General features: G+C 34.8%; 1 protein-coding gene across 1 annotated transcript in view; it reads left to right on the top strand.

Moving 5' to 3' along the window:
- LOC115874403 (muscleblind-like protein 3) overlaps positions 1 to 17,394 on the top strand; it is a 705,900-nt gene that overhangs the window by 529,164 nt on the left and 159,342 nt on the right. The window lies entirely within an intron of this gene.

The following is a 17,394-nucleotide window of genomic DNA, read 5'->3' as shown; positions in this document are numbered from 1 at the left end:
TTTTAAATATAAACTAAAAAAAATGCAAAAAAATTCCAAAAATATTTTCAAAAATTCCGAATTTTCAAAAAAATATTTAGAAAAACCTCATAGGCGTGTTTCTGGGGTTGAACTATACTACCAGTTAAGTTAAAATACTTGCACGTATTTCTGGGACACCCTGTATATGGTTACATAGTAGCGCCGCGCCGCCTCGCGCTTATAACCTTGAAAAATTAAAGCGTGTTATCAAATCGGCTAGTTCACAGTGAAAGCAGGTAGGAGCCGTCAACCAGCGTTCATCGGCGTTCTCGCTTTTACCGGAACGAAAATTTATTTATTTCTGCTTTTGCAGGCGCCGGCGCACAGAGGGTATTAAGAACTGAAAGTTGGCCAAAATTATGTTTTATGATTTTTTTGCTTTTTTGCTAGTAATATTAATTATTAGAGAAGAGGGAGCTAATATGGAACCCCATTTTGTTTTTCCTACACAATATTTTTTCCTCTACTCTGAAACCCTTTCCACCGATCAAATTATTAGAGGAGAGGGTGCATTCTTTTCAAAACCAAGCAATTGGATGAGGATGCTAGAACAAGAAAGTAATTTGTATATTATAGACGATATTTGAGCGAGGATGGATGTTATAGGGTAAAGACTATTTCGTTTAAGAATCTATTTAAATCAATGTTTTTTTTGGCAGTGGCAAAATATTGGCAAGATTTTTGTACATATTCCAAAGCTGGAGACTTTAAGCACTGAACGGATACTAATTTCCATGCGGAATATTGCCGAATAGTCTTACACCTTATAAAATGCCTCTGATTTTTTAAATATAAAACATTATAAAGAAATAGAATAGAAGGAAACGTTTCAAAATAAAAATATGGCATAAAACAGGACTTGCCAGCTGGCTCTGTATCCATCATGACAGTTATTATAAACAATTTGCAAAAAAAGCACTACAAAAAATTCCACTATTTTATAATCTTAGAAATTTTCAGAATACTCTCAAGATAATTCATACTTATAATTGAAATATATTATTTATTTGATAGTCAACTTACGACTTAAAAATGCTAATAAACGCGCTTACATTTAGTATTTATAGATTTGTATTCAGTTAAGATAAAAAATGAAAATAAAAATATTTCACTTTTGGCCAGGTTTATAGACCAAATACCCCTATGTGCGGGGCCGGCGCGGCGGGAGCGGCGTTTGGATATGGTTAGGTTAGGTTAGGTTAGTTAATCAGGTAAATTTCCTCTTAATTAACTACTTCCGAACCCTGCTCGCATCTCCGAAAAACCATATAACAATACACGGCATATACGCAAAGTTACGCATCACGTGTATTGTTATATGGCTTTTTCGGAGATGCGAGATGTGAGCGATATGTGGTCAAGAATAGGTCCCCAGAGACGGCGCTGGTTGCCGGAAAGCAGAAACCTGCCTCCACTATGTTCGTACCCTTAGAGCGGTTTCTGCCCATGTGGGTGCAGCATACAGCACAGCCGACGCGTGTGCAGTTGCCAGCATCCTGCGTGCCCAATCGCCGGCGCCACCGTCGCGCGGCATGAGTCTTGTTAGAGCTCTTGCACTCTCCGCTGCATTCTTTGCCTTTGTCTGAGTGTGGTAGACAAAGGTGCCATTTTTGTCTAGCCAGACGCCCAAGTATTTAATCTCGTCCTTAATTACCACTTGTACTCCCAGAATGTTGACCTCCAAAGCCCATACCTGTTTTATAATACCTGTATTAGGTGTGATAAAATATCCGTAGATGAATAAAAAAAATCCGTATTTGTTATTTAACATTTTTTTATTAACATTAAACCTAAAATAGGACAAAATAAACATTCTACAAATTACAACATTTTTATTCTTTTGTATCTATCTAATACATATATTAATGAACGGAGTAAAGGAAGGCACCCATTTCATTCTTTAAAATGAAATGGTTGCCAAAAGCATTTAAATAACATATAATAGATCTTGTCCTGAATAAAACGCGTAATTAATAGGTATGAAAAACAAAAATTGGACACTTTAAACAACAATGGGTAATACATAAAAACAAAGACAAAAGACCAATCTTATTACATGTTTTTAGATGACTCTGATTCCCCTGTTGCAAGTAGTGACAACATGGGATTTTACTGGCAAATTTATATAATTTTTTCTGACTACTATTTTATTCAATATTTTTTCTCAATCCGTTGCTCTCGTAGTTAACATTAAACGCCCGGTTTTCAAGAGGTCATCAGTTATTCGGGCGACCAAAATCTCCACGCTGAAAGTCCTGCGAGAGGGATAAATTATACCGCACGATCCTGAGAGAGATAGAGCTAAGAGACGGGAAGCGGCGTTGGTGCATCCACCCGAGCGGCTATGATCTATTGTTCGGCAGCGGGGAAGCACACGGAACGCAGATGGTTCCATTGTAACGGGATATTGTTGCGTTTAATCGCGGCAACTTTGGCTGCGTCCCCTGTCGCCTCGTTGTTGGCGAGATAGTAAGAGATAGAGACACAGTGGCTGAAATCTGGTTTGCGGTCAGATTATCTACACGCATCGAGTCTGGGAAATAGTGGGTTAAAGGCGGGAGTTTGTAGCTGTTCGAAGTGCGAGAACGTTAATCGCAGATAAGATAACTGTAAATCACAGAGAGAGAGAGAACAACTGAAAAGCTATCAGAAAAAATGGTAATATATCCAAAATAATGATCGATTTTTATTTCTTTTAGCGATCAACTCAGAACTAAGGTCCGACCGAAGCTGGTTTTTTAGTCTCTGCTGAGACCGAGACCGAAACCGAAACATGATGCAATATTTATTCGCAGTAGTTTATTATATGAAAAAACAAAGCAAACGAAACAACGGGAAATCTACCTAAAGAGTTCTTCCGTAATTGAAAAATTTTCTCAGGACTTACGACCGATAAAAATCAAAGATTTTCTTTGAATTAAGTAAGAACAATCTTCGGATTGTCACGGGGTTCTTAAAAGGACTTTATCTCCTCAATGAACACCTCTGTAAATTGAAGATAAGAAGCAACGGCGAATGCAGATTCTGTGGGGAAAATGGGGAAACCCCAGAAAACCTCATTACTGAATGCGCCGAGACGACAACCATTCGTGCCATGAATTTTGGTTCTGATATTGGAGATAGAGAACTAGCCTCTGTAAAACCGTCTCAAAGTCTTTTGTCAAATTTCTGAGATTGTATGACGACGCAATAGATCCGTAAGGTCGCGGTGATTAATCTTCCACCCACACATTCTACAAGGTTAGTTTTTGTCTTTTATAGAAACGACATAATCGGACAAGAGGAAAAACTAGCTGGCTGGTACTGAATAGGCTGTGAAGTTTAACGACGATGAAAGTAAATATATCTGATGACTCATATCTCCAGCACATGGTTTATTACGTAATCTATACTGCTACTCGCCGACTGTAACGATCCGCTGACATGCGTCACGCAATTCTGCCTCTTGCATGTCAATTTGGTACGGTTCTCGCACGATCTGCTACATAATGACGATAAACAAAACGTTAACACGTATTTATCGATGCGTTTAGCAGATATTATGTGAAATGGCTGCTGTCTGGTGGCCTTGAGTACAGATTCTTATTACTTGATCGAGGATTGGCTTTAATTAGCACATAACTAGAACGTAAATATATCACTAATTGATAACACACTTGATAATGGTCAGTGAAAAGTAAATAAAGACAATGGAAGTGCGAAAGTTTTTTAGTTTTAATACTGAATCTTATCTACCACATTCAAAGTAATATCACTAGAAATTGACTTTGATTTTGTATCATATCAAAGAACCATCTCTTGTTAATAATATTAATAGCCCTTCCTATACGTAGTATTTTTTGATAAAACAATAACACCAATTTTTGGGGTCGAATGAATAGGGATGTCGCTTCCATATCAGAGACATCAGGTCCACAGGGAGCATTATTTATTGTTTGAAATTTACGTAAAATATGTTGCGGTTTTGAAATTGTTGTTTCCAAAAGGGATCCTGATGAGGGATATCCTATTATTCGTCGGTCATTGTAATTTGAATATTGCTATTGTGAAACTGTAGCTTGGTGTAATTGGTGTTTTGAAAAATATTATCGGTTTTGGAGAGTAAACATATTAATTGAACCGTATATATTGCATAAATTATGTTGAAACTTTTTTACGCAAGATGTTTTAATTCTAATGGTGAGTTACAAAAAAAATTAATCACTTGGTAATAAGGTTTGAAGATAAATTAAGTCAGATTATCTGAAGAAAATTGGAAAAAGACGCACAATGTGATTACTGAAAAACGTCTTTTATATTAACAGAAGTTTCTATAAGATGAACTTAAACTCTTTATGTTCGACAAGCTCATTAAAAGGTACTTTACCCGTTTTATACCTTCATCCATACATCCATCCTAAAACCACATTAAATTAAACAACTTCTCTCAAAGAAGTTTTAGTTGGAGCCGTAAAATCTCCCTTATTACCATATTTATCGACATCGAAGTAAGGCAAAACACTTTCCTTTCGCCATCCATCGGAAAAGTACGCGTTAGTTGGATCTGGCCAATATCCCGAAACTCTCGTTATTGTAAGAGCAAAATCCGGTTGTACAGGAAAGTTTCGATACTACGGCTCACTCTGCTAGCTTGACGCGCCGTCAAATAATCTATTGCCTTCCATTCCCTTCCAAACTTTTCAAACGTATATACCAGTACAGATAATGTGTTTCGCCATGTGTCGCCCTACACGCTTTTGCCTGGATAAAAGTTTCCGATTATTTTTTACCCTCTCTCGCTCGTCTTTCCTCTTCGCAACGGTCGGTCCATATTTTCGGGACGATTGAAAAATCCAGAGCGAATGGAAACAGTGGAGAATGAAGGAAAGAGATGTGCACCTTCGACTAAAAGACATCGTCTGCATCTGTTGTACTTCTCGGGTAAGGAAAGTTTTAAGGATAAGGTCCAAATGTAATAAAGAAACAATAAGGAAATTTCTGGACTGTTTGTTGTTATGATAAATCAATTGGAAGCATTTGTGTCTGGTCAGAACGACAACAGTTTGTACTGTCTTTCGACGATGAAAGGCTATGTGTTGAAGGTAGTGGCAATTAGTATTGAAACTAGTATTAAGGCGCTTACTGTAAATACAGAGTTACAAATTAATTTAATTCTTAGCATTCAGAATTTAAATGTGATTATTAAAACAGGCTTTATTTGTTTGAATCACCCATTCATACACTCGTTCCAAAACTCCTAAGTAATTTAAACAACTTCCCTAGACGAAGTTTTAGTTGAAACCGCAAGATCTCCCCTATTACCATATTTATCGACACCGAAGTAAGGCAGAAAAACTTTCCTTCCGCCATTCATCGGAAAAGTACGCGTTAGTTTGATCTGGCCAATATCCCGAAACTCTCGTTAATGTAAGAGCAAAATCCGGTTGTGCAGGAAAGTTTCGATACTACGGCTCAATCTGCTAGCTTGACGCGCCGTCAAATAATCTATTGCCTTCCATTCCCTTCCAAACTTTTCAAACGTATATACCAGTACAGATAATGTGTTTCGCCATGTGTCGCCCTACACGATTTTGCCTGGATAAAAGTTTCCGATTATTTTTTACCCTCTCTCGCTCGTCTTTCCTCTTCGCAACGGTCGATCCATATTTTCGGGACGATTGAAAAATCCAGAGCGAATGGAAACAGTGGAGAATGAAGGAAAGAGATGTGCACCTTCGACTAAAAGACATCGTCTGCATCTGTTGTACTTCTCGGGTGAGGAAAGTTTTAAGGATAAGGTCCAAATGTAATAAAGAAACAATAAGGAAGTTTCTGGACTGTTTGTTGTTATGATAAATCAATTGGAAGCATTTGTATCTGGTCAGAACGACAACAGTTTGTACTGTCTTTTGCCGATGAAAGGCTATATGTTGAAGGTAGTGGCAATTGGTATTGAAACTAGTGTTAAAGCACTTACTAGGAATACAGAGTTACAAATTAATTTAATTCTTAGCATTCAGAATTTAAATGTGATTATTAAAACATGCTTTATCTGTTTGAATCACCCATTCATACACTCGTTCCAAAACTCCATTAAGTAATTTAAACAACTTCCCTAGACGAAGTTTTAGTTGAAACCGCAAGATCTCTCCTATTACCATATTTATCGAAACCGAAGTAAGGTAGAAAAACTTTCCTTCCACCATCCATCGGAAAAGTACGCGTCAGTTTGATCTGGCCAATATCCCCAAACTCTCGTTAATGTAAGAGCAAAATCCGGCTGTGCAGGAAAGTTTCGATACTAACGGCTCAATCTGCTAGCTTGACGCGCGCCGTCAAATAATCTATCGCCTTCCATTCCCTTCCAAACTTTTCAAACGTATATACTAGTACAGATAATGTGTTTCGCCATGTGTCGCCCTACACGCTTTTGCCTGGATAAAAGTTTCCGATTATTTTTTACCCTTCCTCGCTCGTCTTTCCTCTTCGCAACGGCCGATCCATATTTTCGGGACGATTGAAAAATCCAGAGCGAATGGAAACAGTGGAGAATGAAGGAATGAGATGTGCACCTCCTACTAACAGACATCGTCTGCATCTGTTGTACTTCTCGGGCGAGGAAAGTTTTAAGAAAGAAGGTCCAAATGCAATAAAGAAACAATAAGAAAGTTTCTGGACTGCTTGTTGTTATGATAAATCAATTGGAAGCATTTGGATCTGGTAGGAACGACAACAGTTTGCACTCTTTCCACGATGAAAGTCTATGTGTATATGATATTAAAATATACTTTATCTTTGAATCACCCATTCATATACTCGTTCCAAAACTCCATTAAGTAATTGAAGCAACAACAATTACAACCCTAGAAGAAGTTTTAGTTAGGAACGACAATAGTTTGTACCCTCTTTCCACGATGAAGGCCTATGTGTTGAAGGCAGTGGCAATTAATATTGAAACTAGTGTTAAAGCAAGAGATACGTCTATTAAAAACCATTGACAAAAAAATGCTGACAAGTTGGTCTCCGTTGAATTAACGCCAGCGGTATTTACAAAATATAACTATTTTATTTTGTATATTTCCTTATAGTATAAGTGGCGAAATTCCTACAAGACTTTTTTGAAAACTTTATGTTTGCTATTAGGATACTTGAAAGTATTGGTACTGGAAATGAAACCTTCGGAAGATCGATCCTTATCGAAAGTTTCGGTTAAACTGGATTTTGAACTTACATTAACGAGAGTTTCCACAGATCGACCGGATCAAACTAACGCCTAGTTTTCCCCCAAGTTTTTCCCGTCACTTCGACGGCTATAAATATGGTAATGGCGGGATCTTGGAAGGCTCAAACTTGAACTTCGCTCGAAGTTGTTTAATTTGATGGGGTTTTGGACGAACGGCCGCGTCAAGCATGCAAAGTATGTCGTAATTGTCCTGTCAAATAACTTGTCCTTTACCATTTTCGTTCTTTTTCAAATAAAAAACATTCTATAATGTTCTACTTTTCTTAGAATGCATTTATTTTTATCATTTTTTTTCTTCTAAAATTCATATATCTGATGTTTTGGTAGATCTGATGAAGAAGATCTGCCAAAATCTGAAGAATACGCCGATCTCATGCTTTGTTAATTCGTTCTTGGGTTAAGAGAGTTTTTCTTCAGGGAACATATTATGTTCTTTTACGCTAAAATAAATTCTCTTGCCACTATTTTTTTTTTCAAGAACGATGACGACTTTAGTTCAAGTCTATTTTGCTATCAAAATAAAAAAATATATTGGGGCACATGTTCTTTTTTTTTCAAAAAATATTCCTGTAATTACCCATATGAGCCGATCGACACTTTTTTAGTAGTTAGACACCCTACAATTTCCATTCGAATCACTAAATTGGAAGAAAATTAAAATAAAGCGAAAAAAAAAATGAAGTACTTACTTTTTTTAAGAATTATCCTACTACTTTAATAGTGACTCTATTGAAGAGATCATTCCCTATCGAGCGTCTGTATTTAACATTAAAAATTTTAATACTAAACCCCATCATATAGCTATCGTAAAATAACCCCCTTTATATCAGAAACATGCACATAACCGCCCGATAATAATAAATTTAATACCTCCTCCATCTTGAACCATAACGCCAGCCCCGATAAAACCTACGATGACAACGTCATTAAAGCCCCCAAATCTAGCCTTTGGCATACTTCTCCCAAGTCGTAACGCCATCTGGCGCCTAATTCCGAAACGAAGAGTAATCGACACGATACCAACGACCCACCCTCTTCGTTTAATGTTTACTGTTTTCTTTCTCTCGTCGTTGTCCCACCCAGTCGTCTTTCCGTTCTGGAACAGATTAAATTTAGAGACAGCAATAATAGCATCTTTATTATGTTTTCGCAGATCCGCCTAATTGGTCCGAAGGCGCAAATATCGCGTCGTTAAGCCGGGTATAAATCAGTGAACGCGACTTTTGGGCTGGTGGAATTAAGCAGCCTGAAGGGGGAACGGTTATTGCACAGGCTGTAGCTTAAAAACGAGCCAAACAAACATTGGAATGATTGTAACGGATGATGTTGTTAAAAAACTCGTAATAATAAAAGTTGTTGGGTTTGTGTAGGGTTAGAAAATTAGGGAGTGTAATAAATCATCTATAAATAGTTAATTTTAAGTGAATTTTATAAATTATTGGTTTCCTACACGTATGTATATTATATCGTCACTTACTAGTGTGAAAAGATATTCCATTATTTCCCTCGATTTGTGATCGAGGTCTATCGCACTCTACACAACCCACTTTTTTTGAAAGGTCCAATAAACATCTTAAATATTATTATGTCATTAAGGAACACCCTGTATAATCTGTCTTAATAGAAAAATGATCGAAACAGTTTCTTCCTGGTTTTTGTGATTACCCATGTTGGTTTTTGAATTAGGTTCTAGGATGAAGATTTTGCTATGTCTGTGCCCCTGTCTGTTGTTCCAGTTAACGGTCTGCTTTTCCTCAGTTTTTGTTAGCTTGGAAACAATTATTATAAAACAATTTTATATCGGTGTTGCACAAAACGATGTACCTTTTATTTCGATATAAAACGAACTACAACTTACGAAAGTAAGTCGGGCATTTAATGACATAATTAAATATTAAATGATCAATCTAATTAGGCATAACAATCGTCTTCCTCGTAGAATTTTCATTATGTTCGTATCTTATATCTGTCGTTAAGAACAAAACTGTCTTGAAGTCATTATTCGGTCGTTTCGACTCCATGTAAATAATTTTAATCTAACGTGATGGCCGACGGAGAAGTACGAAGTTAACCTAGGCGAGTAAATGCCTTTCTTTTGCCAACGACCGATAAATTCCGTAATAACTTTTAATAGACTTGACATTTAAGCTTGGTGTAATGAAAACCGGGTATATATCCGTTTAAATCTTTTTTTTTTTATTTAATTACATTCTTAGTGAATTAATGAGCAATTAAATGTTTTAGAACTTCAAAGAAAAATGAAGAAATGAGTTTAGAATAGTATACAATTTTAATTTATTTAATTTATGGATAAATTCGTACATTTAATTCAGTCTGTTGCAATATCCAGCGAAACTTCAAGTTCTACCCATGCAACAAAGGAAACAAACGTTAAAAAGGGCACAAGCAATCACGATAAGACTGTACATTCAGCCCCAAAAACAAAACCAAGCTACTATAAAGACTATGGAGTCGCACCCTCTAAAACTGGAAAGCTTTAATTTAGATCGGAGCACGATATGATTATCATGGCGGGCATAATATTCCGAAAATATAATAAAAACGACTTTGATTGATGACGCCCGGGTCAGGCTAGCTCGTTTTTTGGCGAAAAAGTTGAAAAAAAAAGAGGACTTGTTTTTATTAAAGCTTGTTATGTCAGAGATTTTTTGTTTGTTGAATTTTTTAACCCGAAATATATTACTGAAAAGTAAGTATATTTTTATACTACTAGTATATACGTATTTTGATGAATTATACAGCCGAAAATATACCACGGTTTTCTATTATATTTTGCATGTAGAGATATTAGAAGGATCAGAACCTCAATATACCCCGAACTATCTTCTGTGACCGCTATCTCTGCCCTCACTCTTACTAATACCAACAACTAACGACTTTGCACGTCTGTTGCATGCAGCAAATGTATTTTTCAAAATGCAAAAATTGCCTGCTCTAATCGGCAGTAATATAATTTTTAAATGGAAACTTATAATTTCATCAAACTGAAATAATTGTTAACTTTATATAAATATATTTCTCGAGGAAATGGAATACTGTATTTAAATTTAAGAAAATAGGCTTAATTATTGCTTAAAATGAGAATATGCACTCTAAATTCAAGGAAATAAGTTTGAAGATATTCTCAATCTAAGACTTTGTTTTTTCTGTATATTAAAAAGTTAAATATTTCATATCCCATTCGAAATACCACCTTCATAAACTATTCTAAGCAAATAAACAAACTTATAACGCTCAGTTGCACACTCTAATATGCCAGAAAAAGCGATTTTACGTTCTATATTCGATTCTTCGGGTAGTAACGAAATTCACCGAAACTTTCTTGAGCAATGGTAAAGCGGCGTTTCCGCATTCGCCCTTTCTGGTCCTTGTTGTTGACTGCGAAACTCAAAACGATTTGCCTGCATCTTCCGCCGATTTGAAACTCGTACATAAATAATGGAAGTTATAAGAAAACTTTGGCGACGGCTTTCCACGTTTAATCAGCGAGACAGGCAGGTTTATTTCGACCTGTTCTTTAATATAAAAGTTTCGGCAGGCGACATCTTGTGTTTCCACTCGAGGACGAATCGAATGCTCCGCTCAGATCGTTATTATGAAAGTTTTGGATATATTTGTCAAATGTTTTGTACATAGTATAACTTGTTTACCTTACAATTAAATACGATAAATTATGGCGTATTTAAGCAGGAGTAATGATATTGAAAAAACAGAGATCTCAACTGGCAAAGGAGTACGACAGGCAGACGCAATATCCCCAAAGCTGTTTACAGTAACATTAGAAGAAATCTTCCGTCATTTGGACTGGACCAACAAAGGATTAAAAATTGATGGAGAATATCTTAATGATCTAAGATTCGCTGATGACATAGTTGCTGATGACATAATTGCCATTAGTTCTGAAGAATTACAAGCACAAATTAACGAACTAAGTACAGCCAGCAATTATGTAGGTCTCAAAATTAATTTAGCAAGAACTAAAGCACTGGAAATAATAGAAGAATATATACAGGGTGGTCCGAACTGTATTCCGGAAACTTCGGCAGCATATTCTGCAGATAAAAATAAGTAAAAAAGTTCCTATAAATGTATGTCCTAAAATGCTTAGTTTCAGAGATACAGGGTGTAGAAGTTTTATTTTTATTTCGATTTTTTCCAAATAATTTCTGAAGTAACGTCAATATTTGGATGAAAATTGGTAGATGGTTGTTTTTTGACACGACAAATTTGATTTTCATGTCAATATTTCTCCTACTTGTAGAGGGCGCCACCTACATATTTTTAACTGTTTTGAAGAGTAATAACTTTTCGTCCGTACCTGTATAAAACAGCTGAGTAAAAAAATAAGCATTTACAACGTTTTTTACGTAAAAAATGTCTCTTAGTAAAAATCGCTACGAGTAATGGTTCTCGAGATATTTGAAATCTAAATTATCAAAACCTGTCATCTTTGTCATAAATTAAGCACGTTGAATAAATAGTTATTAGGCTGAAATCATAAATTTGAAGTGTTTTTGTGCTAAAAGTTCTTTATCATCATTTTTTCTCAGAAAAATTTAAGATTAATTAAAAAAAATAAAAAGTTCCCAAATTTGTCATTTCAAGTCTGTTTTCATCTGTTTACTCATCATGCCTATTTTTGTCAATAATGACATGTATTGACTATTTCCATTCTAAATATCTTGAGAACGGTTGCTCGTAGCTACTTTTACCAAGGGATATTTTTTACGTAAAAAATCACAGAAATGTATATTTTTTTACTCAGTAGTTTTATACAGGTACGGACAAAAAGTTATTACTCTCCATAACAGTTAAAACACATGTAGATGGCGCCCGGTATAAATAGGAGTCGTATTGACATCAAAATCAAATTTCTCATGTCAAAAAACTCCCAGACACCAATTTTCATCCAAATGCTGAGGTTACTTCAGAAATTATTTGGAAAAAATCGAAATAAAAATGAAACTTCTACACCCTGTATCTCCGAAACTAAGCATTTTAGGGCATACATTTATACGAAATTTTTTACTTATTTTTACCTGCAGAATATGCTGCCGAAGTTTCCGGAATACAGTTCGGACCACCCTGTATATTTGGGGCAAGTAATACACAGCTCTACTACCAGAAATTAACAAAAAAATTAAGTTAGCATGGAGTACTTATGTAAGAAACTCAATCATATTAAAATCTAGAATGCCACTTTATCTAAAGAAGTGAATATTCGACCAATGTGTACTACCAGTCATGACCTATGCATACGAAACCTGGACATTTAAAACGGACATCATAAGGAAACTGCAGGTCGCACATAGCTCAATGGAACGAAATATGCTGGGAATAACCAAGAGAGACCGTAAAAGAATAGACTGGATACGACTAAAGACGCAGATAATAGATGTCATCCACAAAATCAAATCCCTCAGATGGCAGGACACCTGGGATGAAGGACGAACAACAGATGGACGTCAAAAGTTGCAGCATGTTATCCACGAGGAATCAAGAGACCTAGAGGAAGACCAAACATGAGATGGGACCATGATATTAGGAAATTAGCAGGGATAACTTTGGCCCGCATAGCCAACAAAGAGAGTATCTAAATATGTGAGGCTAGACCGTAGTTGGAAATGGTTGAATAAGCTGTCAATGATTGTGTCTGTATATAGTGCCTAATAAAGAATTGTAACCAAACCAATTAAATACCAAACCAACAATAAGGTAGGTCTTAAAATGAATTTAACAAAAAATGTATAACGAACTGGTAAACAGAAAATATGTTCTAATAAATAACAACGCTGGAAAAAGTAGTGGAATATATATAATACAACATAATACTCTTGTCAAAGTATGTTCTTAATAACCGATGCAATACACTTTTAATTTAGCGATATTGCGACGCTTACGTCTTTCTACTTTGAAGTTTGGCTATTAAAATCCTGGCAAATGGCCTCGACAAAACTCTTTACGACCGTTTCCAATTAGAAAAGCGATCGCGGTCGAGTTATTAGCTTCTACACTTAACTACAAAATTATGGCGATAAATATTAAACGCTATCGTAATTCATGTATCGCTTAAAGTGTATTAATAAATCGATATAACGTATATAATGGTTCTATTAATGAGAAAAAAAAACATAAATGCCATATTAGTGAGAAAATATTTCAATTTAATTATAGTACAAATATGTATAGATTTATTCAGAAATCAACTAAATAATTAACTAAATTTGTGATTTGAGCATAATACTGGAGTTTACGATACACCTTTTCTATTTTTTAGTTACACCTACTTTAAATCGATATAGCAAATATAATAAGTCTATTAATGACAAAAAAACATATATTCTATATTCTAGAATGTAGAGTATTTAGAAAGGGGTTTAATCTCCGCGATCTTACAGATATATTGTGTGTTCCCCTTTCTTGTGTTATAGCTGCTCCACAGAGGTCAGCTCTCTATCTACGACATCAGCCATACCATAGTTTATGACACGAATGGTTGTCGTCTCGGCGCGCAGGTGTTTCCCCATTTTCCCCTCAGAATCTGCATTTGCCGTTGTTGCTTAACTTCAATCTTCTGAGGTGTTCGTTGAGGGGGCAGTGTCCTGTTAAAAAACCCGTGACCATCCGAAGATTATTTTTACTTAAATTATGGAAATATTTATTTTAAATTCCATATTATTTTTAATTTCAATTATAGTACAAATATATTTATTCGAAAATCAACTTAATAATTAACTTTATGATTTGAACATAATATTGGAGTATATGATTCACCTTTTCTAATTTTAGTTAGACTTTATTCAAGAGGAGAAGACCTAAACTATATTTCCTTACGAAATATAGGGTGTTCTTTAATAATTCGCTAATATTTAAAGGAATTATTCTTGGGCCTATACCATACATAAAGCATGGAAAATTATCAACGGAATGCGAAGGCAACATAAAGATACTTCAGGGATGAATATTATTCCGATCGAGGATTGGAAGACTTATTATCAAAATCTGTTGACGGAAAATAGAACCGAATTCATACAAGATCATGAAAGTCATCCTGTTAATCCAACCGAATCTGAGATATTTAAGAAAGGGCGACTGTGAAAATTATACAACCGAAATTTCTAGAAGGATCAAACTCGGATGGGCAGCTTTTGGTAAACTTAACTTTATATTCAAAAGCAAAATCCCAAATAGCCTAAAAAGAGACGTTTACAACAAATGCGTCTTCCCTGTCATGACCTATGGTTTGGAGACTATGACGATGACGGCACGAAGTGTGAACAGGTTGCGAGTGAGCCAAAGAGCTATGGAAAGAGTCATGATGGGTATCAGTTCTTCGCAGACCACATTAGAACTGAAAGACATTCGCCGACAGACAAGGATAACGGACATCGTAGAGAGGATAGCTAACTCTAAATGGTCTTGGGCAGGACACTTGGCCAGACAGTCCGAGGAAAGATGGGCAAAAGACTTCTTTGCTGGATGCCACGCCTAACAAAACGCCTAGTCGGCCGACCTCTAAAAGATGGACTGATGATATCCAAACCGTAGCCGGTAAGAACTGGATGAGAGCACAGAATCAGAAACAGGTGGAAGAAACTTGAGAGGCCTACATTCTGCAGTGGATGAGTAATGGCTATGAGAAGAAAAGAAGAAATCATCAATTCGGAACATTAAAAGTTGAAATTTGGTTTATAGATTTTAAGAGATTGGGCATATCCAATCTATCTAAATCAACTGGTTAGATATCAAACAGGGAGGTCAGAAAAAATAATTATTTCCTCTTGTTATAAAATACTCAAATCTTTGTTATTTTAAATTCAACCCTATGAATAATATTAAAAAATCAAAACCTTACTCTTGCCGACGAGTCTTGATAGCGGGAGACAGAGACGACTCCAGCAGTGTGTTTAGAAAACTGCATGAGGAATATTTGAAAATGGGGCCTAACAATAAACACAAAGAAGACGAAGTACATGGTAGTGGGTGATGACGTATCTAGAGGATTTGGATGTAGGAATCCTGGCACAATTAAAAAGCAATTTAGATAATAATTCCTTTTATTATTGTTTCGTCTAAAGAAAATCGTTACCATGATAAATATTCAAGCTTTTTATTATTATTATAATATTTTATTTTTTATTTATATTTATTTTTTGTTCTTTCACATTATAAACATTTATAAATGTTTATTTTAACAAATAAGAATGACAATATTATTTGTATAATTTTGTATTACCTTTGTTTGTTTGTTTGTGTACCTTTATTTTTTTACTTTTGTTTGTTAAATTTTACTTCTTTGTCTACAAATTGAAAATTTTTTTTGACAATAAAGAGGCATTTATTTATTTATTTATTAGAATTTACGTGCTAAATTTAAAATTGTCATAGTAACAGAAATTCTTGAAATGAAACTATAATAATAATATTGTTAATTTTTAAATAGCCCTATTTAATAAACCTAAAGGTTTAGGTATAGGAACATGGTACTATCTCGTTGAACAACAATTTTACTAGGCTTTTGATTTTTAAATAATATACATAGAGGTTGAATTTAAAAATAACACGCAGATTGAGCAATTTTCTAACAAACAGAAATAAATAATATGTTTTCTCTCCCTGTGTAATATCCAATCTTTTTATTTAGACAGATCGAATATATCGATTTTTCTCATATTCGTATCTCATTCATATATCGACTATCTCACATATTTAGATACTCTCAATGCTTACTCACTAGCATGTTTTTGTCAATTTTACGCATGTTTAATTTTATATCTCAAAAATTTATTAGAGATAGGTATAGGTTAGTATAATAGAAAAATTATGAGTTATGAAAGTAGTTTCCAAAAATGTAATAATGTACTGGGTGTTCCATTTAAAATATGAAAGATGCTACCACTTTTCGAATGATGTTCCATCGGTTTGAGACAAAGTAGTAAAATAAAAAGAATTAATTTGATCAAGAAAAAAAGGCTAATGGTTGCATAGAATAATTTAGCGACAAAATAACGAAAGGGCAATCTTCGGCACGTAGTATCTAACGGTGTTTAGAGGAGATGAGATACATAAATTAAGGAGATTCATTGCAAATATCCGATAAAATCTCAGGAGAAATTTCTAGGGCTGCTGTTATCTTGGGAACCGACGAAGCAACCGCCAAAGACACAAGGGAATAAGGGAAGAAATCCACTGTTTCCGGGAATTAGTTGTTTTAATTAAAGGGAATGCGAATCGATCGTTTTCCTATTAAGACAGGGTTATACAGGGCGTTCCTTAATGACATAACAATATTTAAGGAGATTATTATTGAACCTTTCTAAGAAAAAACTTCATATACATGAATATTTATGGAGAAAAATGGTACGCCACTGACTTTGGCAAATAACATTATTTTCAAAATCTTCGTTCATTTCTAAATAATTTTCATCTCTTGATTTTTTTGTCGAAAAAAAATAAAATTTAAAAAAATTATGAAATAAAAGAAATATATATATATATATATATATATATATATATATATATATATATATATATATATATATATATATATATATATATATATATATATAATTAAACATTAGGCATTAACATTAATAAAGCTTTTCATTTTCATTTAGGGTTTTTAGTTTTAGACAAATTATTTTTGTGTCCTACTTGGTGCAGATGTGTGGTGAAGTTGTTCGAGCATTGTTTGAAGTTCTTCCAACGATGAGGCCAGGACAACGACATCATCAGCGAAGCGCAAGTGGTTAAGCATCCCACCATCTACCTTAATACCCTTATTGTCCCAGTTCAGCTTCTTAAATACGTCCTCCAGGGCCAGTGTAAAAAGTTTGGGGGAAATAGTATCTCCCTGTCGGACTCCTCTTTCCATTTTCCATTGATGATTTAACCAATGTTTATTCAAGATCGTGTTTTTGTCAATTTTACAAATGTTTAATTTTTTATCTCCAAAATTCTCAGAGACAGGTACCTATAGGTTAGTATAATATAAGAATATGAGATATAAAATTAGATTTCAAAAATGCATTAATATACCGGGTGTTCCGTTTAAAATAACAAAGATGTTACCACTTTTAGTATGAAGCGGCAACACTGTAATACTGAAAATAATTTAGACAGATGGAGCA

Source organism: Sitophilus oryzae, unplaced genomic scaffold, assembly GCF_002938485.1.
Source record: "Sitophilus oryzae breed Bouriz unplaced genomic scaffold, Soryzae_2.0 scaffold_1274_pilon_pilon, whole genome shotgun sequence".
Lineage (NCBI taxonomy): Eukaryota > Metazoa > Arthropoda > Insecta > Coleoptera > Curculionidae > Sitophilus > Sitophilus oryzae.
This window is presented reverse-complemented; position numbering and strand designations above follow the sequence as displayed.